General features: G+C 49.7%; 1 long non-coding RNA gene across 6 annotated transcripts in view; it reads right to left on the reverse strand.

The window, feature by feature from the left end:
* The window catches only part of LOC128852330 (uncharacterized), a 224,749-nt gene that overhangs the window by 118,067 nt on the left and 82,618 nt on the right, over positions 1-24,064 (reverse strand). For 5 of the 6 annotated variants that reach the window (XR_008450097.1, XR_008450096.1, XR_008450092.1 and 2 more), the window contains exon 2: positions 17,785-17,846. The exons of the other annotated variant lie outside the window; for it this stretch is intronic. This is a non-coding gene — a long non-coding RNA (uncharacterized LOC128852330). The remainder of the gene's footprint in view (positions 1-17,784; positions 17,847-24,064) is intronic. 6 annotated transcript variants of the gene reach the window in all.

Below are 24,064 nucleotides of genomic sequence, written 5' to 3' on the forward strand. Positions count from 1 at the left end.
AACGTTCAGGGGTGAGGATCAGCCCCCATCACTGCCGAGCAGGGAATGGGGAGGGAAAGGGAATCTTCCTTTTTTTTCCCAGCCTCAGAGCTGGGAAACTTAACTCCAGTTCAGTGCAGCAGAGAGAAATGAGTGACTGGAGTTCCAGGAAGATCACTTGGGAGACGGAAGCAGGGAGGAAAAGCTGATTAAAGAGGACAGCGGGAGCTGAGCACTGCGCTGCCCAAGGAGGAGTGGGTGCAGATATTCACACACCACTTGGCCTCTCCACAGGGCTGGAAACCAACATTCATTAGCTTTGCTGCATCCTTTGCTTCCCTTGAAGCCCCTGGTGTGGGGGGAGCAGCACCCCCAGCCCTGTGCAGCTGGGGCCGTGGGGGTCTGGGCTGGATGTGGACACACCAGAGGAGGGCAGGGACAGCGTGGCGTGACCTCAAGCCAGAGGGCACCAGCACCCACCCTGCCCAATTCCTCACCCTCAGCTATGGCATGGGAGCCAAGCACCCCCATAACCCTCCTAGGGGAGCAGGGCAAGGGTTCTGCTCCCACCACCCCCACAGTCCCATTCCTGGGTGGGTTTTAGCTTCAAATCTTCCCAGGGTGGATCACATCCAGCATCACCGCTCAGCACCCAGAACCCCGGGACTCCCAGGCAAGAGACAGTTTGCAATAAAGTATTTGCAAAAACTTATTTCTTTGATTATTCTCATTTGTACTGAGGGTTTTGTCCACCTCTCCATCGCAGAGGCTGGGATCTGTTGTACATTGAGGATCATAGCTCAACAGCCAGTGCGTGGCGTGGAGGAACGGCTGCTTCACCCCTTGTGGTCTGCCTGAAGGTGTCCAAGTCAAGGGGACCAATAAGTGGTATCAATCTGTAAAATCAACACCAAATTGATACCACTGAAATGTGAGAGCCTCAAATCTTCAGGGGAAGCATTGGAAGGAGCTTTATTGCAGGCACACAGCACAGGCTCCCCAAAGAGTTTTGGCTTGGGTTTCTTTCACTTGGTTTTGGGTTTGTTTGTTTTTTTTTTTTAAACTTACTGTCTCCAGAACAGAGCTGCCTAAATAAAACATCTGAAATACTAGAACACACTAGGCACAGAGCAGACTGAACACAATGAAGCAGATGAGCCCAAGAACCAGAGGAGAAAAAAAAACATCATATTTAAGAATGATAGAATGACTTTGCCTTAGTGCCCACAGGCTGGAGAAAGCATTCACTCCAGAGGAGCCAAACATGAACAAGTTTCCATTCAGAATAGATGCACACAGCAAAGCAACAAGGCCAGGAGAAGAGGGGAATTTCCAATGGTATCACTGACAGATGCTTAGAGAAACTGCGGCGCTCCCACCGGCTTATGAAATGAAGGATAATGAATGCAAGCAACAACGAGCCTTTACACGATTTTACATTCTGCTTTTGAAAGGGAAGCCTGGCAAACGAAGAGTAAATTGAGACAGGAAAAATAATGCCACAGAAATACCCTAGCAAGAAAACAAGCACAAGCAGTTGCAAGGGGGAGGCACACATCACTGTTTCCAACACCAAAGGCCCTCCAGTGAGTGCGATTTCTCACTGGGTCCCACTCCAGTGGCTTCGGAGCATTCCCACAGGCAGGGGAGGGATGAACTCTTCTGCCTGAAAGCGAAGGAGGTAACCAGAACACTGAGTTCTTCAAGGCATGCTTTCCTTCATAAGTAATTACTATCATTAAGAGATTATGGTATCATTTTGCCCTGGTGATCATCTTTCTACTTTATTTGTTTGTTCTCTGGTTGTGAATAGAAACAAGCCCAAAATTCACAGGGCTAACCGAACTGGTTCAACATCACTGAGACAGATGAGAGCAGTAACTACAAAATCCCTCCCAAAACTCTGAATCAGATCACCGCTACCCAGCAATGAGCACCACTAATGAACTGGGAGAGACCTCACCTTCCAGCCCAAGCTCAGTCCCATTAAGGCTTTGTCTGGCAAGAACAAAGAAACCATACTTCAGGAGAGAGGAACAGGATTGTGCCGTTAACACCGGTGCTGCACAGCGAAGGTGGGGGTGTACAGCATTACCTTCGCTTGTAGTCTTAGTTCCACAATGATGCCAAGTTCAAGAGGAATTAATCTTTCCTACTTGCTGCAGGCTCAGCTCTGGTCTCCCATCACTCCCATTGAAGTGTTTCCTCGTCACAAAACCTCACCCGAAGAATCACATTACTCGACAACCAGACACTACAAACAGATCTGATGATACCAAACACGCCAGCAAATCAAGCTCAAAGACTCATTCTGGAGTTCTATAAAGTCAGCACCCTTGATCAGGCCTGGGCAACACACAGGAGGGATCCCCACCAGGAACTGGCAGCGAGACAAAGGCTGAGTACAGAATATATTTCCCACTGACGTGCATATGGATAAGTTTTCTCAGAAATCTTATGCATATTCTATTACTTTCCAAGGATTAATTCTAGTGTTATGAAACTTTGCAACAGTTAAAACTCTTGCTAATTTGGAGCTGGCTCCCGCTCTCCGTCTGACCCTGCCTTTTAAGGCAGGAACTCCAAACAGAGGTGATTAGAGAAGAGACATCTGTTCAACACATTATACTTCACATAAGGCATTATCATCTTCAAAGAACAAACCACGTCAGGAAGACAGTTTTAAAGAAAACATGTCAGAGGGTCATTCTGCCTAAGTTCCAAAAGAACCACAACTGCTTAGACAAAACTTAACTGTACTTTAGCTAAAGTCAAAAATATTCTACTTTGAAACATTCCACTTCGTGAAGTTTCAGAATATTCCACATATATTGTATCATCAGGAGTTCCTCTTGCCTACCTGCTCCAGGAGGACACCCGAGCACAGGCACATCCCAGTGGTTTTGACACAAAGTCCCCTCATCCTCAGTGTGGGCAACAGTGGTGTTATTGGACTGAGCCACTCGGACTCAACAAAAAGCACTGCTCACCAGATTTGGAAGTGGTGGGGAGAGAGGAATTTCCAAGACTCTTCCGTTTGTTTGGTTCGGGTCTTTTTTGAAGCCCTCAGCTGTGTCTGCAGAGCAACAGAGCTGGATTCCAAAGATTTTTATTTGTCTCTGAGATGCCAGCAGGACAGACAGTGGTCTTGGAGCTGGGACACCTCTTCAGGGGTGTTCCTGCAGTGTCACAAAGAAAAGGAGTGGGGCTGTTGGAACAGGTCCAGAGGACTGTTACAGGGTGGAGTTGGAGCAGCTCCTACACAAGGACAGGCTGAGAGCTGGGGTTGTTCAGCCTGGAGAAGGGAAGGCTCCAAGACCTTATAGTGACCTTCCAGTACCTTAAGGGGCTACAAGAAAGCTGGAGAGGGACTGTTTACAAAGGCTTGTGGGGATAGGATGAGGGGCAATGGGTATAAACTGGAGAGGGGCAGATTTAGACTGGACAGAAGGAGGAATTTCTTCACTATGAGGGTGGGGAGGCCCTGGCCCAGGGTGCCCAGAGCAGTGGGGGCTGCCCCATCCCTGGAGGGGTTCCAGGCCAGGTTGGATGGGGCTTGGAGCCCCTGATCCAGTGGGAGGTGTCCCTGCCCATGGCAGGGGGTGGCACTGGATGACCTTTAAGGCCTCTTCCAACCCAAACTATTCAGTGATCAGCAACTCTTGGAAACCCCATAAGCCAAATCGGAGAGCTCAGTTGTTCTACAGGAGTTGCAGTCCCAGACATTCAAGCCATCAACACACAAATGCTGGCTTGGTTTTCCAAAGTCCTCCCCAGCCTTGTTAAAGGCTCCCCATGTGTTCATAGGCAGAGGGCAGGTACAAATTACTGCTGTCTCCCACCTTCTCCAAGACCCTGGACCAGAGGCTCCTGCCTGGGGAGCTCTGCACCTCCGCAGGGACAGCCCCACAGTCTGGCATTTGCCTCCCTCCCCAGATAACTTCTAAACACATTTTCTCACTTCTAAACACATCACACTCTAATAAAATTTGACACAGAAGAACTGCTCCAGTAATACAAAAGCAATCACCATAAAGGTGCTCTTATTTTAAAAGCCAGTAACATTAAGGAAGAAAACGCCCAGGGCTACTACAGCTATTGAGAAATGCTGGCAAAAGAATGCCAAGTCCCTTCTTTAACCCTTTCACTGCAACCTCGAGCACAGCTCCAGACACCAAGAGAACAAGTTCTTGCCCTGACTGACAAGGGTTTAGATACTGTCAGGTCCACTTCCATTTACAAAGCAATAAAACGTTAATGGTTTCATTTGGGTGCAGACAGTAACGGACTGCCTCAAGCACAACAGTCCAGAGTGGTTTTCTCTGAAACAGAATGTCCAAAGAACACGCAACGTCCTTTCTTTTCTGTATGAAGGAAATTCTTATCACCCATTCCTCTCCGCTGCAGTTTGCTGCTTTGGCATCATCAGAAGGGAAGATGAGCACAACCGTTCTTTTAGTTGCTGGGAGCAATACAGAGCAAGTGTTTCTGATGAAAAAACAAGAGCTCAGCGTACAGGCACGGACTACTGAACCCTCGAGTTCCACCCACTGCCACAGCCTGAGGATCCCCAGGACCAGGCTGCTGGCACCCCAGATCTCTCCCAGCACCACACACGTGCCAGCGTCTCAGTGGGCTGCAAGAAGGGATCAATCCAACACAATTTATTCCCAGGCTTCTGCCAAATCCCTCTGTAACACAGTGCTGGAAAGTCATAACAGGATTTTGTTTCTTCACAGCTTCTCCACCCGTCTCAATCATTCTCATAGCTAGAAACATCCACACAACAGGAACCGGAGAGGATTCCTACAGCTCCTGTGCTACAGCCAAGCTTCCCTGGGTGAAAGTCAGGAAAAGAGGAGGATGCAGGGAAACGTGTAATTAGATGAGGGGAAGCTGTAATTACATCAGCTTGTTAATGACCTTGTCCTGCTCAAGTTGCCCCCCAGCAGCGAGGCAGGAGAGCGTTGCACAGCAAGGCAGCCCAAGGAGAGGGACACCAGAGGAAGCCGCCACTAGACAGCCCCGGGCAGCTGTGGGTAAGGGCTTCAAAAATCAGCACAGTGGTGCGGCTCGAGAGCATCATCACTTTGGGATCAAATCATCTTTCCTTCATCCAGGCTGTCCCGTCAGAGCTGATGGAGAAACCTTTAGCTCTCTTTTCAGCAGCATTAAGGACGTTAATGGTTCAATAGATGTTGCATATCGAAATCTGCATTTACAAGAGATTACAAGAGTTTGCGATGAACAGAGCGCTCGACTCCCATATTTTGGCAAGTCTTGAGACACCGCTTGCACCTGATGACAGCTGTGATGCATGGCACTGTTACAGCCAGAACACGGTACATTCAGCACACGGTATTAATCAGAATCCGGGCAGCACCAATTCATATCACAGGGATACAAATTCCCCCTATAATTTTCTACAGAAAATAACCCACATCTAATTTTCATAACGCCAATTAAACTAAGACCCCCCATTCATTAAACTGTATTAAAAAGCATTTTTACAAGCTCTGCTAATGATCCTTAAGTACCTTTAATTACAGCCTGGACAGCATTGATTCCGCTGCTCCAGGCTCTCACAAGGCAGCTGTACTCCTGCCGTGCACTGAGCATCCTCGCCACACGTACCCTCACAGAGTTTGTGATTTACCAGCTGGTTCCCAACCTCCAGGACAGCCAGGGCCACACCGATTTCAATAAAATCCTTCTGGATTAGCACAACTCTGCTTCTCCAGATCCTTCCGGGCTGTACGACAGCACAAAACACATGAAGGAAAAGCAGCGGCGCAGGGATGCTCATCAATAACTCTCCCCGCTCGAGCAGTAACAAATTCACTGTCCCCACGGGAGCTTCTCACACTTCTTCCCATCCAGCAGATGAACCAGCTCTTCCTCCACTTCAAGTAGCACACTTAAGGATGAACAATGGCCCCATTCTGCAGAGGGCAGTTACTGCTGTAGTACATCAGTTAATACTGCAAATAATTCATGTTACCAAGTGCAATAATAAGGCACTTGCCAGTAATAAACCCAACAATTACACTACAGCAATAAAACATTAGCTTCAGGAGCCCACCAAGAAGCAAACAGCCATAGAGGCATAAAATAGATTCAATCAACTGCCAAGAAACATTTGGTTTCTTTGATGTTTGGGCTTTTTTGTTGTTGTTTCTTTCCAAGCTGCCAACTAACAAAAGCTTTACATGAAACCAATTCCTTTATACTCTATTAAAAGGACAGAGGTAGGGGTTAATTTTCTCTGCTAGATCAAGGAGTGTAGATCCCTTACACAATCCTCACCCTGAATGCTGGCACGGACTGTTCATTAGAATCACTACAGTTGGAAAAAGACCCCGAAGCTCATCCACCAATCCAACCATCAGCCCAACCCCACCGTGCGTACCACGTCCCCAAGTGGCACAGGGTAACTCGGGCTTTGCACTCACTGCAGATGGTTTGGATCTGAGCACAGAGGACACCGAGCAGCACACGGCTGCAAGATAGGCTTTCCAGAAGGTCCACAGGGAGCTGGGCAGGAAAGCAATGCAGGAGCTTCATTGTAGTCTTCTGTATTTTACTGCTCATCATGAAATCATGCAGCCCAGCTGCACCTCCCTGGGCTCACACCAGTATCCTGAAAGCAGCTGGCCCAGTATCGGGCACCCTCAGAGATTCCCCTCCCTGCCTGCACCACTGCAGGAGAGCCCCTCAGCCCTGGCCCCCAGCTCCCAGCACCCATCTGCTGCCGCTCAACACAAGCGTTGAAACCACCCGCTGGTATCTGCTGGTGGAGACCTTCACCACACAGCTGCTGGCACTACAAAACCCAGAGCTTTCCTCTCCTTGGCATGAACCCTCACACAAGAGGATTGTTGCCACCTCTGAGCAGCAGGGGCATTTCTCACTCATTTACATCTCTCCTGCTCCCCAGCACCTCACCCATTCTAGCACCCATTGTTAGCTCTGGCCAGCAAGCATGGATTGCTCCAAACTCCTCCCTTTACTATCAACCAGGGACCTCAAAACCCCCTTTATCTCCCACAATAAACCAACTCAAGCCCAAAGCCTCTTACTTGGGCATCTTTGATTGTCCCACAGCCGAGATGCCCATTACCTGTACCAGGGAGCGCGCAGCACAGCATTCTGCCATGCAAAGCTGAAAATCCAACTTTCTGTCCTCTATAGGAACCTGAGATTCCATACCACTGTCCATCATACACTTGCTTAATTACTTTATTCCTACACTAAACACTCAGTCAGTCCTTCTCAGCTGTATTTACCCATTTGGAGTGCACATGTAAGTGATGCAGTAGGACATTGCCGTGCCTGTCCCCAATCCTCCTGCTCTCGGAGCACAGCCCTTGTGAGCAGATCTCCACTAATCCCCTGGCAGCCATCCCACTCGGGTGCCTCTGCTCAACAGCCTTCCCCACTCACCACCGTGTTCCAGGAGCACAGCAGAGAGGGAGAGAAAAGCCTATTCTGTGATGTTCACTGCAGTGTATTCAATGCCCCGCTGCAAAAGCACTCGCGGGTCTCCCCAGGAAGCTGTGTGTGACCCTGTACACCCTGACGGGCTATCCTGGAGAGGCAGGAAGAGGGGGAATGGCTTTAAATTCCAAAGCAAAAGGTTCAGATTAGACATTAGGAAGAAATTCTTCACACTGAGGGTGGGGAGGCCCTGGCCCAGGTTGCCCAGAGCAGTGGGGGCTGCCCCATCCCTGGAGGGGTTCCAGGCCAGGTTGGATGGGGCTTGGAGCCCCTGATCCAGTGGGAGGTGGGACTGGATGGACTTTGAGGTCCCTTCCAACCCAAACCACTCAGTGATTCTATGAAGAGGCTTCTTTTTCTTCCATCTCTGCCTTTCTGCAGCCCCAGGTTGGTTTGCTGCATCCCTGCTGACACCAGTTAATCAGGTCCTTGAACATCACTTTTGTTCCATGAAATCACTTGCAGGTGCAAGACAGGAAAGTTGGATCCTGGTGACTGGAGTGGGAGGAGGAGCGGCTCAGGTTCCTGGGGCAGAGTCTCTTTCCAGGTTTAGAACAAAGCCTTAAAATACGCTCATAACATTGAAATCTGGCAGAGTACTCGTAACTGGAGAAGGTATATTTTGAAAAAGTGACCGAAAAAACAGCCAAAGAAGAGTACAAGACTATGTGAACAACACTGCTCCATTCTGTGAGTCTGATTCTTTGGGTCAGTGATCCCAGAGGATGGAGAAGGCAGGCTCACACTCAAGCAGAGACAGCTCTGGCCTCTCCTTGAGAGATCAAACAGTTACAGATTTGCCAAATCAGGCGGATGCTGGAGCATCAAGTGCAGCCAATTCAGATCTGTGCTGCCAGCAGAGAGGAGGAATCGGCATCATGGGGAAAGCTTGGCAAGAGGCAGGTTATTGAGATCACATCCTCTGAAGGATGAGCTGAGCTAATGAAAGGTGTGTGCAAGTAGTTGACTCAGCAGATTTATGTAGCTTCGTGAACCAGGCAAACTACAAAGAGACAAGTACTCTGTGGTAATTCATTCTACCCTTGTTACAGCTCTAACGAAGCTGCATCTCACTCACAGCAGAAGGAAGGAGCCTCTCAACCCAAGAGCCATGTTAAATCAGCATGAGCTAGATGTCCAATTTTTCACATCTCAGACACAGTTTCCATGAGTTTAGTCATAAAAATAACATTTCTGAATCACATGCAATAGAGTTTTCACTGAGTACATATTTCCCTGTTTCAAATTTAAACGTGGAGCAGAAACATGCAAAGACCTGTGCCCTCTGGAAGCACATAGCAAGTCAAAATGAAGTTCAGGTCAATTTAAAGGGGACAGGGGACCTTTTAAAGGGGACCTTTAAATAAAGCTTAAATAAAGGGGGAACATGACTTTGAAATTAAGACAAACTCCACAAAAACTCAACAAAATCCTTAAAGGCTAACAGACCATCACCAACACATCCATAGAACCACCCCTGGGATCTCAGCAGGGGGAAAAATAAGAGTTGACCCCCTCTTGCTGAGAAAGGGGATCAAAGGTTTTGTCACCCCGACTGCTGCTGGAGAAACGAAACAAGCAGGCTTTTCTCACCCTCCATCCCCTCAGCCACCCCCTGGAGATGGAGCCCACACAAACCCTGGGGAGGGAGGGGCCACAGCAGCAGAGGGCTGCTCATAGTCCGGGGTGAGGCAATGGGTTCCCTGGGTAATAGGGAGAGCAAAGCAAAGCATCCCCAGCAGATCAAGGGCTCCCTTGTCCCTGCCTTGCCCCAAGCACCCAGAAGGCTCCTTGTACCTCGTTCCGTGGTGCTTTTCCACCACGGACACCTCTCCTCAAGGAGATCAGAAACCACTTACTTAGGACCAGCAGCCACCAGATCAGATCCCTGAGGAGCTCTGAGGACACAGCCCAAGGTCTGAGCCTGTGAAGCACGGAGTTACCCCACCAGACCCTCTACAAGCTGTTCTCTCTACTGCGAGCCTTACATTGCATCCCTAAACCAGGGGGTGTCACACACAGAGGATCAAACCATCACAAACACAAAACATACAGCCTTAGATCCCGATCAGCTTTCTGGATTTCCACAGGTGATGCAGGAAGTCTCACCGGTGCTCACACCTCCCTCTCTCGAGTTCTTAAAGCCCTATTAAACCAGAGCCAACCAGCCACGCATCTACCAAACTCCTTACTCATCACCTAACAGAGTAAAAAAGAAATAGGAATGCACTCTGAACTCCATCTGCTACTGAAACACCAATGAAACTGCTCACTCACCTCACAGCCAGGAGCCACCAGCTCTTCCCAGCACCATCCAGCCCAGGGAGAACCCTGAGGGCTTCTCCACTGCCCCCTTTATGGGCCACCAGCTCTCCTGCAGGTGAGCACAGTCAGGCGGTGCCTAATTAAGGCCGGCTAATTTGGCTAGGCTGCTTTTGGTCAATCACGCTGCAATTATTACAGCTGGAGACTTATTTAAATGGGAATTAAGAGGTGGAATTAGCATTTTAAATCATTTGGGGGGCTCCCCCAAAACTGCTAATTTATACACAGTTTCTATACATTATTTGCTTAATTTGCAGTTTGATTTCAAAGCATGCCCTAGCGTTGACTGAGGCATCTGAAGCAATCTCAGAGGGGTCCCACAGTCCGTCGCTCCTAAAGGCACCCCCACTTACAGCTGCACTGCCAGGAGTACCCTACTCTTGTTCTCAAACCTTCCACCTCAGCATTAACCATAAGCCACTGTTTAGCAAAGAGCTCACAGTCTCCCTTCCGTCTGCACAAAGACCGAACGCTCTCGCTCACCAACACCGGCACCAGACCTCGCACGGGCAGATCAGGGCCGGTTCTTCACGTCAGACTTCTTGGGCCTTGCTTGTATGGCCACAAAAAGACATGAGCTCGCAAATGCGCTCCCAGCCCAGAAACAAACCGTGTCCTGAGCTGCTTCCAAAGCGGCGTGGCCAGCAGGGAGGGAGGGGATTCTGCCCCTCTGGTGAGACCCCACCTGGAGCCCTGTGTCCAGTTCTGGAATCACCAACACAAGAAGGAGGTGAAACTGTTGGGACAGGTCCAGAGGAGGCCACGGAGATGATCCGATGGCTGGAACACCTCTGCTATGAGGACAGGCTGAGAGAGTTGGGGTTGTTCACTCTGGAGAAGAGAAGGCTGTGGGGAGACCTTAGAGCAGCTTCCAGTGCTGAAAGGGGCTCCAGGAAAGCTGGGGAGGGGCTCTGGATCAGGGAGTGCAGGGACAGGATGAGGGGGAACAGTTTTGAGCTGAAAGAGGGGAGATTGAGATGAGATGTTTTGCTGTGAGGGTGGGGAGGCCCTGGCCCAGGGTGCCCAGAGCAGTGGGGGCTGCCCCATCCCTGGAGGGGTTCCAGGCCAGGTTGGATGGGGCTTGGAGCCTCTGATCCCAGGGGGAGGTATCCCTGCCCGTGGCAGGAGGTTGGAACTGGATGGGCTTTGAGGTCGCTTCCAACCCCAAAACACTGCATGACTCTAGGATATTGTTGTCAAACCCTGGCTTATCTAGGCATTAAAATTCTTCATGTGTAAGTGAATCCAAAAATGTGAAAGCAGAAAACTATGAAAAGAAATACGGGGTCAACTATTATATCATTAACTCCTGATCATTGGGCTGGTACATTTTGGAAAAATTCCCTTTTCTGAAGCTCCTTTGACCTTCAGACACGCATGAGGACATAGAAGACGAGTATTTCACTCCTGCTTTTGAAGTGCCACATGATGGAAAATGATCAACTCACGTGAAAATCTTGTCTGCAATCAGCAGGATGAAAGGAAAAGTCAAACAGAAAAACAGACAATTCCATACTACAGGGGAAGCCAAATATCATTTTGCTGGTTTGTTTTGATGATGAATCCTGCTGACCCTGTAGCTGAAACCACCCCTAACCCACAGACCTTCGGTCCCAAAAGCATCTTCAGGACGTGTTAGTATCTTGTGCACAATCGCTCTTCTAAACACAGGGCTCTTCAGTAATTTGGTTTTAAAAGAGATTTAGAAAGATTAGTTTGGAACAAAGGGACATGTTTTAATTGCTGCTAGACACTTTGGGGCATGTTTCATGAGACTACTAATAAAATGCCCCAAGGGAATGAAGACACCAACATATCACATTCAAGACAAGAATTAATGACCCCATAAAATACTCCCTGGTGTACCTTAAAGCTAAACTTGCAATGTTTATAAGTTAAAAATTAACATTTCCAAGCCTCCTACTGGCAGCAGCTGGATTGCTGGAGAAATTAGTGACAGCCTTAAAACAACAGAACAAACCAAACCAAATGAGAACAACACAGTCATTCTCCCCCTCTGCTCCTCCCTTCTGAGACTCCACCTGGAATCTTCTGTCGAGTTCTGGAATCACCAACATAAGAAGGAGATGGAGCTGTTGCAATATGTCCAGAGGAGGCCATGGAGATAATCTAGGGGCTGGAGCACCTCTGCTGTGAGGACAGGCTGAGAGAGTTGGGGTTGTTCAGCTGGAGAAGAGAAGGCTGTGGGGAGACCTTAGAGCAGCTTCCAGTGCTGAAAGGGGCTCCAGGAGAGCTGGGGAGGGGCTCTGGATCAGGGAGGGCAGGGACAGGATGGTTTAGAGCTGAAAGAGGGGAGATTGAGATGAGATCTTAGGGAGAAATGTTTTGCTGTGAGGGTGGGGAGGCCCTGGCCCAGGGTGTCCAGAGCAGTGGTGGCTGCCCCATCCCTGGAGGGGTTCCAGGCCAGGTTGGATGGGGCTTGGAGCCCCTGAGCCAGTGGGAGGTGTCCCTGCCCGTGGCAGAGGGTGGGACTGGATGGGCTTTGAGGTCCCTTCCAACCCAAACCATTTCATGATTCCATGATTCTACAGCACTGGCAATGTATTTTCTTCTTTATCACTTCCAGCTCCTGATAAATGACAGATGAGAGGTGCTGGTATGAGGTTGGTAGCAAACTTGTTTTTTCCGAATTTGTTCTCTAGACACAGGTTAATGTATTGGTGGTATTGATGTGATGTTGACAGCCCTTTGACCCTGCATAATTTCACAGAAGACAAATGCAGCCGCCATGGACTGAATGGCAATTTTTACTCGATGCCCAGCCAGTGGAGATGGCAGGAGCAGCTTCCAATCATGAACCAATCGATATTTTTCACCATCTTCACAACAGAGAAAAACGGTTTGATAAATGACAGCAATTTTAATTTTAGTGTTTGGCTAAAACTCTAATTTCAAAATCTCACATCTGCACACATTGGTTTGACAAGGAAAGTCATGTGTTCTGCAGAATTTTCTTCACTAAAATGAGATTTGTTGAAGTCATTGGAATGAAAACCCAAGAGTCCGAGCTTACCGTAGTAACAGCTGGCGAGGGAGCGCTTCTGTTTCATGAAAGCTGTGTACGCTGTAAATATGGGTAAACGCTCATCGCACAGAGCACGGGGAAGCTGTGACTGTTTTAAAGAAGAAGTAGCTGCTCTGAGGCCTCGTTCCGCCAGGTCTGCTGGGAGGTGGCACGGGGAGGTGGGACCTGGGGCTGCAGCACTGTCCCCATCATGGGGCCCAGAATGTCAGAACTGTTTGTTGGAGGACATTTGCCGTGTTATGGACAGCAGAGTGTGCATCGCAATGGGTTTTCAAGTTTCACACTAGAGTTTGTGGGACCCTGTGTGCAGCAGCTTCCACACTGCAGTGTTCAGTGCAGAGGTGCAGCCCAGCCACCTCCTTGGGAGGCAGAGCAGGAGCTGGTGGTCGGAGAGGCGTTCACTGTGGCCTACTGGGCCACCAGCCATGCCGGAATCCCCCCCAGCCAGGGAGAGCTGAACCACGAGATGCTACAGGAACACCTTGTTTCTTGCTTTCCAGGCAATCATAGAATGGTTGGGGTTGGAAGGGACCTCAAAGACCACCCAGTTCCAATCCCTGCCATGGGCAGGGACACCTCCCACTGGATCAGGTTGCTCCGAGCCCCATTTGCACGTATCTGACTTAAAATGTACAACAGTCACATCAAAACTACAAGCATTCTCAGGAAAGAAACATGCACGATTAATAACTGAGTAGCTGATCCAGGTAAACACAAATGTCAGGGAGACCTCATGCCCAGGTTGCTCCTCACAGGGCTCTCTGTTTCCCGGTACTTGAGATGCTCCTCTAGTACCTTCATCAACTATCTCGGAGTAAAAAACACTTCACAGGAGAAAGTTCTTTGTGGCATGGGGGCCAACGGCAACAGGAAAACCACCTAGAACAATGTGGGAAGGTTGGGCCAACTCAAACACGGCACCGCCAAGGCAGCCAGACCCAACGTGATGCACCCCGTAAGATGCACCCAGGCTGTGGGAAAGAGCTGTCACCTGCTTTAGCATCTACCGTAATGCAGCGCATTTAAGAAGGAAATGTATCTTTACTAGGTTTTGCACTTCTCATTTTCTTCTTTTTTTTCCTGGGCTTTCCCTGTTGACACCTCTCTGGTAGGACCATTGTTTTAGAAACCATGGTTGAAAGGAAAGCCCATTTCTTGTTCCCACTGCAGCCGTAGAGCCATGGAAACAAAACTCACCGCTGAGTTATGACGCCCATCCAAGGGAGCTGTGTTTGTAGAAGAGCTGCCCAGGAGCCCCCTTTCCCCCCCCCCCAGATCACACATTTGCTTTGTGGCTCACTGGAGCCAAAGTGGGAAAAGCCCCTGCAGTTCCCGTTGAGGCGATACGCCAGTGGATGCAAATTATTGTCTGTTTATACTGCAGCACCATCTGCACATCCTCTTTTTGCTATAAATTATATGTTGAGCGCAGAGCTTGGACCACAGCTATCAAAACCCCATCAAGATCACTGTGCATGCCAACAAACCACCCCACAGAACTGCCTGTTTCCCGACTGGCTTTTGGCAGGGGAGGAAGGACAACAATGTATGGAGATGCTGCCTGAAGGGCGTTTTTTACTGTTCAATATTTTCCCTCTCTGGGAAAGCTGCTGGTTTGTGCTCAAGACCTGGCAGCGTTCCCCACACAGAAGTGGGACTTGTGTAGACGGGAGAGACAGAACTCCCCGGTACATCATGACACAGCCCCCGTCTTATCTCTCCAACCAAAGCAGTGTAACCAGAAGGGTGAAGAAGAACACTCTCCCTCTCCAATCTGCCCTCATGAGATGCCACCTGGAGTCCTGTATCCAGTTCTGGAGTCTATAGCACAGGAAGGACATGGAACTTCTGGAACGAGCCCAGAGGAGGCCACAAAGATGATCTGAGGGCTGGAGCACCTCCCATACAAGGACAGCCTGAGAGAGTTGGGGTTGTTCAGCCTGGAGAAGAGAAGGCTCCAAGGAGACCTTAGAGCAGCTTCCAGCGCTGAAAGGGAAAGCTGGGGAGGGGGATTTTATCAGGGAGTGCAGGGACAGGATGAGGAGAAATGGTTTCCGGCCGAAAGAGGGGAGATTTAGGTGAGAACTTTGGAAGGAATGTTTTGCTGTGAGGGTGAGGAGGCCCTGGCCCAGGGTGCCCAGAGCAGTGGTGGCTGCCCCATCCCTGGAGGGGTTCCAGGCCAGGTTGGATGGGGCTTGGAGCCCCTGATCCAGTGGGAGGTGTCCCTGCCCATGGCAGGAGGTGGAACTGTTTGGGTTTAAACCTCTGAACCAGTTAGAACAGTCAAAATTCTGACTCTGTCACCGTTGTACAACTGTCATGACTGCATGGATGCCAGCCCAGAGCGGAGCCCGCAGCCAGCAGTGCTACCAGTTACTGAAGCTCTCTATTGTAAGCACTGTCCTCTAAGCCTGTTATTGCACAGCAAACAAGTGAATTGCAGTTCTGATGTAGAAAAGGATTTTCATATTTGTGTCTTTTCTGTTCTTCTCTGTCATATCTCCCCATTATCCACCAGGCTGACAGGACTTGCGTGTTTGCCAGGCTGCGTGTTCGGTATCACCTACTTGCTGCTGAGTTATTTATAGCTGTTAGGCAACATCCACTGTACCATATGTTATTGGGACAAAAACAAACACATAGAGAAAAAGAAGCCGAAAACAAATTTTATGTAAAGAAAGATTATTTCACACTAAAGAGGAATTTTGTATAGTTCCCTTGGTGGAAGTGGTTTTGTACCCACAGCCGCCCATGGAAACCCACAGAAACAAGTTACAGGCAAAAAGGTAAAAAACAATCAAGGCAGACATCCATAAAAATGTGTGTTGTCCATGATGAAGTGTGTGAAATGATTCAGATAAAAGAGAGAGGGAAAAACGAGCAAACAAAAAACCCCGGAAGATATCAGCAAAACTCCTAATGCAATAACATCCCAGAGCAGCTCTGCTGTCACAGCCCTCGCTGCTGCCAGTGGAGAGCTCAGCACGGGAGACACCTCGGGACACAGTTTTACATTGGCCATAGGCTAAATCCGCAGGTTAAATCCCTAGACAGAATCACAGAATCACAGAATCACAGAATCACAGAATCACACAAGGTTGGAAAGGACCCATTGGATCATCGAGTCCAACCGTTCCTAACACTCCCTAAACCATGTCCCTAAGTACTTCATCCACCCGTTCCTTAAACACCTCCAGGGAAGGCGACTCGACCACCTCCCTGGGCAGCCTGTTCCAGTACCCAATGACTCTTACTGTGAAGAATTTTTTTCTGATATCCAACCTGACCCTCCCCTGACGGAGCTTCAGGCCATTCCCTCTAGTCCTGTCCCCTGTCCCTTGGGAGCAGAGCCCAGCTCCCTCCTCTCCACAACCTCCTTTCAGGTAGTTGTAGAGAGTAATAAGGTCTCCCCTCAGCCTCCTCTTCTCCAGGCTAAACAACCCCAGCTCTCTCAGCCGCTCCTCATAAGACTTGTTCTCCAGCCCCCTCACCAGCTTTGTTGCTCTTCTCTGGACACGCTCCAGAGCCTCAACATCCTTCTTGTGGTGAGGGGCCCAGAACTGAACACAGTATTCGAGGTGCGGTCTCACCAGTGCCGAGTACAGAGGGAGAATCACCTCCCTGGACCTGCTGGTGACCCCATTTCTGATACAAGCCAAGATGCCATTGGCCTTCTTGGCCACCTGGGCACACTGCTGGCTCATGTTCAGTCGGCTGTCAACCAGCACCCCCAGGTCCTTCTCTTCTGTGCAGCTCTCCAGCCATTCTTCCCCCAGTCTGTAGCGCTGCAAAGTAGTCTGTAGCTGCAGTGTAGACACTGGCTGAAGTTGCCAGGATGGTGGGGCTGAGCCTGCATCCCCGCACCTTCCTCCCCCTGCAGCCCTAAACCCCAGGTGACACAACCCAACACCCCTGCACCGAGGTCAAGGGGCACCAAAACCACACGCAGCGATGAAGTCACCATCCCTGGAGGAGTTCAAAAAGCACGTAGATGTGACTTTGGGGGCATGCTTTAGTAGACACGGTGGGGGTGGGCTGACAGTTGGACTGGATGAACTGAGAGGGCTTTTCCAACCTTAATGATTCCATGATTGTATGAAAAATCTCCACAGCTGCAACCCCATCCCTAAGGAAACGCCTGGAAGTGACCTCGCATTCAGGGCCCTGGAGACACAAGCTCTCCTGATAGACATTTCAGCGGCCTCAACCCATGAAGGTCATAAATAGGACAGAAAATTACACATACATTTAGCTGACTTAATAAACTCAAGCCGATATTTCGTGATTCATAACCTTAAGGCGCTAATTTCTTAGCGATAAGACGATGTAGTTTACACATTTTACAGACAAGACTGTGGTAATTTTTTCACCTCAGGAAGTTTTACTCTAATTTAATACATAATGACCAGCAAACGATCTTGGATTTCACATCTTTTTTCAGTGCTCTCACCTCCTGTAACAGTGCAGCGAGTTCTCCTTTAGGTATTGCTTCTCCTTGGAGGAAAAAAATGCTGAGAAGCAAAGCAGCTCCTTAGTAGAAAAGCGGACGGGGGAACAAAACCATCGGACTCTAATAATTTTTTAAGTGCTTAAGGTCATTTTACATAATAAAAAGCTGTTTTTATTTCTACAGGAGGCAGAAAGCTGCTTGTTCATGCAGTAAGAGCAAATCAAGAGCAGAGGCACGCACAGTAAGCTGGGTTTTAAAATTCACATTTCATAAGCACAGGGTTTTGATTAAAAAATTCCATTTAAAAAACAAATTTTTAAGGTAATTTATGTATTTAACCTTTCCACAAAAAGGAAAGCCCTTCCCTTCAGTGAACGTATTCTCCCCTGAGCAACGGGATGCTCCTAAGAATTCATCAGAGGCAAAGCCTTCCCTTCCATCATGAAGTCTGCATTTGGTTTCTAGTGGGGGTCTCCTCCACACTTACCCTGTAGTGGGGTCACCCGACATCAACTCCACAATCCTGCTGCACACGGCATGCTGCTCCATCTGGATGAGGAAAAAGACACAAAATAACTCCTGTGACTGGCTTGGCACATTAAGGTGTAGGGGGTTAAGGAGAGGAAACTCCTTCCCGTTGCCCGTGCAGCCCATCCAAGGATGGGGCTTTCAGTTTGGGCTGGCAGATCACCAGGACCTCTCAAATTCCTTCTGTCACTGAGAGGACATCCAGCCAGGCTGCCCATCAGAGCTTGTGCTTGTACAGATCCTCCAACTGATGTGGAGACCAGACCTCTGAGATGGGGCATACGGTGGACTCCTACCCAGGAGCGATGGGTTAAACAGTGTTAATCATCAACACTTGGGCAGATGCATCACCTTCATCACTTCTGCCATGGCCTGTGCTGATGAACCAAGAGCTTCTCTAAAGCTCTTCACACCACTTCATGGCTGCCCAGTACGACCACTGGTCTCAGACTGGTCCTACAGAGCCCATGCATTAGATACGCATTTGGACACTAAAGAAAAATAGCTACATTCAGCTGAAAGAGGGAAGACTGAAATAAGATCTTAGGAAGAAACGGTTTCCTGTGAGGGTGGGGAGCCCCTGGCCCAGGGTGCCCAGAGCAGTGGTGGTGCCCCATCCCCAGAGGTGTTCCAGGCCAGGCTGGATGGGGCTTGGAGCCCCTGATCCAGTGGGAGGTGTCCCTGCCCATGGCAGGGGTGGGACTGGATGGGCTTTGGGGTCCCTTCCAACTCAAACCATTCCAGGATTTTGTTGTTTGAAATATTGCCCAATATGTATTTCAGGCACACAAAGTAATTCTTGATACATCCATGTTTACTTTAAACTTTTTTTTCCACAGTTTTAATTATGTTGTCATTATCTCTCCAGAACAAGGAAGAAATGTAGACATCTGCTCCTCAATCAGCTGCCTCCTGCTGCATTGGTGCCACTGAGATTTCACTGAGCTTCCAGTTAAAGCTCTTCCAGCTCTGCTCCGGTCCCCTCCTCTGCTCGCTCTCCCTCTCCTCAGGCAGCAGGGCTCTATGTTCCCAGCAGTGGCAACACTGAAAGACTCCAGTTTTTGCCACCTCATTCTGGCAGAGCAGAGGAGACAATCAGCAAGAGAACATCACCATCGTTTTCCCATTTCTTTCCAAATTTTATGTCTCCCCCCACTGTGGAGCCTGATGATCTGTGAAGACCATAAACCATCCACCCAGTAACAGTGGTGGGTTTTATAGCCTGAGCTGCTGCCAAGTTTTCCAGCTCTGCAGCAAAATACCATTCCCTTCAGCTGCCTGGCTTCCAGCTGCCAAAAGCAATGGTTTGCATCTGTCAGTGTCATCTTTTTTTTTCTCTAAATTCAAGTCCATCACTGTTCGGAAGCATCACTGTCAACAATAAATGGTCTGTAGGAGGCTGCAATCCAAAGCCCCACTCCAGTTAATCTTCATTTCAGGCTGTGGATCACAGCTTTCTACCTGCCTTCCCAGAATAATCTGTCCTTGGAGTGGAAGGGTCACAAAACACATGACGAACACCTGCAGTTCACATCCCTACAAATGTGGTGTGACTTTTAATAAGGTGTCCTTTACCCTGACCCTCATCAACTGATTGCTTTGGTTGCAGCAAGAAGATTTGGGCATCACCCACAGATGCTGTTCTGCCAGCGTCTCCTCTTCTGACAAACTTCTCAGTCTCATCCAAACTGGCTTTGAACAGGGATGGGGCAGCCACCACTGTTCTGGGCCACCTGGGTCACAGAATCATAGAATCACCAGGTTGGAAAGGACCCACTGGATCATTGAGTCCAACCATTCCTAACACTCCCTTAAACCATGTCCCTCAGCACTTCATCAACCTGGTCATTTATCTGGTTTGGATTTTTAGTAATTACATCGTTATTCAGAAGCGGCAGCTCCTGTGGGGAACCTTTCACTCAGGTGATGCTCCATTCCAGTATGGACACACAAACCTTGTGATCCCAAATATATTTTCTGATGTGAAAGAAGGAACTAAAAGGGAAATCCGAGCATCCTCCCTATGATCAGTTCTGTTGTGTCATCCTGGCAAAAACTTGTGTCTGCACAGAAGTCCCTAAGCAAAGCCGCCACGGTATCTGTGCTATGTGAAAAGAAAGGTGGGGTTATCAGTACAGGAAGAGCTCTGCTGGGTCAAACCAGAGATCCAACAGTCCAACACTCACCTCCAATGGGCCAAAAAGCTGACGGCCAGGTTACTGTTTACCATATTTTATCTCTATGCAATACTTTCATCACAGAACAGAAAATAGACCTAAAGTTTTGTTACTTTGGGTTTACCCTTCGACATCTTCTTGCCCATGACTCCTTGCAGGAGGCATTAGCTGAAATACCGGGCAGGTCACAGAGCACTTAGGAGAACACGAAGAATGATGGCTACAAGTGCTTTACATAGGTAACACATGTGCCACTTGGGATTTGAGTTCCCCAAGACTTCCTATGTGGAAATAAGACTTTGAAATTACACTTCAGAGAGCTTTCACATCTCCAGAGATGAAAATGCTCCTGTTGACTTCAAGGAGCTTGGAAGCAAACCCATACCATACACTAAAGACTATCACATAGCTGGTAGCGTAAGCATTTGCACAAGGCGAGATGGTAGAACCGATCGGAGTTCAAAAGAGAAGATGGAAGGAAGTTAAAGCATTTTCCCGAAGATTCACATTCTATACCACATTTCAGAGAGAGGCAGAGAAATTTTAGGTGAGGGGCACATTAGAGAAACAGCAATTTATATCAAATAGCTTCAAAAATTAAATGCCTACAAATTATTACGCCTTATGAGCACATCTGTATTAACACGGTTACTGGTTCACTTCTATCAAACCTGTAGATGAGCGTGAAAAGACCTTTCTTTCTATGCAGAAAGAAGATCCTTCTGTTTGCTTCTTTATTTTTCCCATGGAATATAACATTCAAAAACTCTGACTGCAAATACGGGAGACAAAATTCATCGTCACCCACCAGCTGGGTATTCAGAGCAGCCCTGCCACGCAGCTCCCAGCTGCCCTCACCCACGGGAGCAGCCTCCTCCTCCTCCTCCTGCTGCTGCTACAAAGGCGAAGCAGCCCCCGCTTGCCCTTTGGCCTCTCGCCTGCTGTGCGCCCCACCCCACAGCACCACTGCCCCTCATGGAGTCATAGAATCCCTAGGTTGGAAAAGACTTTTGAGATCATCAAGTCCAACCCTACCTGTCCACTACTAAATCATATCCCTAAGCACTTCATCTCCCCACCTGTTAAACCTCTCCAGGGATGGGGACGCCACCATCTCCCTGTGCAGCCTCTGCCAGGGCTCGAGAACTCTTTCTGTGAAGGTGTTTTTCTTCCTGTCCAATCTGAACCTGAGCTGGTGCAGCTTGAGGTCATTCCCTCTCGTTCCACAACCTATCACTTGGGAGAAGAGACCAACACCCAGTACATTACACCCACAGCCTTTCCCTCATCCATGAAGTGGGTCACCTTGTCACAGAAAGTAACATCTCACAGCATCCCTGCACCATCCCTGCATCCCACAGCACCCCTCAGCATCCCTGCACCCCACAGAACCACTGCATCCCTCAGCATCCCTGCACCCCACAGAACCACTGCATCCCTCAGCATCTCTGCACCCCACAGAACCACTGCATCCCTCAGCATCCCTGCACCCCACAGAACCACAGCATCCCTCAGCATCCCTGCACCCCATAGAACCACTGCATCCCTCAGCATCCCTGCACCCCACAGAACCACTGCATCCCTCAGCATCTCTGCACCCCACAGAACCACTGCACCCCACAGAACCACTGCATCCCTGCACCCCACAGAACCACTGCATCCCACAGCATCCCTGCACCCCACAGAACCTCTGCACTCCACAGCATCCCTGCACTCCACAGAACCACAGCATCCCTCAGCATCCCTGCACCTCACAGCATCTCTGCGTCCCTCTGCATCCCCAGCATCCTTACACCCTACAGCATTCCCGCATCATCCCTGCACCCCACAGAACCACTGCTCCTTGCAGCATCCCTGCTTCCCTCAGCACCTCGCACCCTGCAGGATCCCTGCACCCCGCAGCACCCATGCCAAGCAGCGCAGCAGTGCGGCGGGCAGCACCCATCCTCCTGCAGATGCATGAGGCAGGGGTGGGATGTGGTGACACGAGGGGCCTTGCTGGTCCCACCGCCCGCAGGCCGGGGGTGCAGCTCCTCCCGTGCGGGGTCCCCAGGGAGCAGCCTTGCCCCGAGCGCCTGGGCCAGGTTTTGGCCAGCAGGGTTGGGTCGCTGGCTGCCGGGCTGTGCTCAGTCACTTGGCACTGATCAATTTTCATTACTGTGAAGGCTTGCTTGGAAGTTATTAATGGCTGGAGGAAGAGCAATTTTCTTCCGACTTTGTTATGACACATCTGCAGCCATCGCTCCGTCACCCTAAATATTTATGAAGTGTGTCATTTTTCAAACATGCAAAGTCCCAGCTCCCTCTAATCTGCAATGAAATTAAAAATCTGCATATTTTGCTGTGGTATTATTGCTCGCTCTTGTAATTGCATTTTGTACTAGCAGATCCGAACCTCGTGTATCCAGACTGGATATTCCAGTTTCTTTAATTATGTAGCTATTAGCCCTGTGCTAACGCGACTGACCAAACCAACGTGCTGTCTCATAGAATCATTAGGTTGGAAAACACCTTCAAGATCATCAATTCCAACCAGAGGAAGGCTCTCTGGGAAGTGCCATGGGTGTGCTAGAAGAGGGGGCCTGCATCTCACCACAGTCTCAGGGTGGATCCAGCCCTGCCACCCACGCTCCTGTCCCAGTTCTGTGTCCCGGAGAAGGTGGGAGCACAGTTAGTGCACTGTCAGATGGGTGACGTCCGCCTCGGGAGCCTGGGAGGTTCCTCCTCCCTCATGGTCCAGACCTCTATGGTAGACTCCAGGGCCCAGATCCCTCCCAGTTCACCTCCATCCCACGGGTCCTTCAAGTAACCAAGGCGAGCAGCCACTCTCTACAGGCAGTACCGGATATGCACAATCCATCCATCCATACACGGACGGACATGCAGACAGAGCACTCAGTGGCAGCATCAATGGTTCCATCCTGCTCCTCTGGCTGAGCAGAATGCAAGGCCAGCAGCACCCATACGTATATTGAGATATATGTTCAGGGTGGACCTTCCACAGCTGAGCTCAGGCACCCCGTCTCCCCAGTTGCTGGCACCTGGACACAGACGCCCAAGAGCCACAGCCCCACTCCAGCTGCCAGCGCTGGTTTCTCACAAACAGCAGCACCCGTGCAGCCCTGAGTAGCTCCAAAAAGCCCCCAGCAGCCCCAAACACCACCAAGTAGAGCCCAGCAGCCCCAAGCTGCCACTGAACACCACCAAGGAGCCCTCAAACAGCCCCTGAGCAGCTCCTAACAGCCTTAGGCAGCCCTTGGAGAGTACTGAGCTGGAGTTGAGAATGGAGACAGGATAGACAGTGCTGACCGCTGGCCTCTAGACAGGCCCTTAGCATCTCCCTCATCATCCCCCTCATCCTGTTTTTTTCCCATGCTTCATCCTCCCCAAAACTCCTTACCCCTTCCTCCCTCTCCTAAGCTTCCTACAGAAAGCTCTGTGTCATCCCCAAATGTTCTTTGCGTGCACCCCACGGTATGTCCCGAAGGATGATGGCCCTGCTGGGACTGTGGTCCTGCTCATCCCGCAGGACTTAGAGATATGGGCTCCCCTGCCTGTTTTGTACCCCTTTTGTACCTTTTGTACCTGGTGCTGCGCTGATGGGCTGGGGCAGCTGGGGCAAGCTGATAAAGGAGTTACTCAGAATCATGGAATCACAGATCATTTGGATTGGAAAAGACCTTTAAGATCAATGAGTCCAACTGCAAACCCAACGCTGCCAGCTCCACCACTAACCACATACCTAAGCACCACATCCACACGGCTTTTAAATCCCTCCAGGGATATGGGGACTCCACCACTGCCCCGGGCAGCCTCTGCCAGGGCTCGAAAATACTTTCTGTGAAGAAATTTTTCCTAATATCCAATCTAAATCTGCCCTGGTGCAACCTGAGGACATTTCCTCTCATTCTGCCCCTTGTTTCACGGGAGAAGAGCCCAGCACCCGCCTCCCTTCAACCTCCTTTCTGGGAGCTGCAGAAAGCCATGAGGGCTCCCCTCAGCCTCCTCTTCTCCAGACCGCGCAGCCCCCGCTGTTGTTTCCAGCTGCCTCCTCTCCGTGGG

Source organism: Cuculus canorus, chromosome 5 (genome assembly GCF_017976375.1).
Source record: "Cuculus canorus isolate bCucCan1 chromosome 5, bCucCan1.pri, whole genome shotgun sequence".
Classification (NCBI taxonomy): Eukaryota; Metazoa; Chordata; class Aves; order Cuculiformes; family Cuculidae; genus Cuculus; species Cuculus canorus.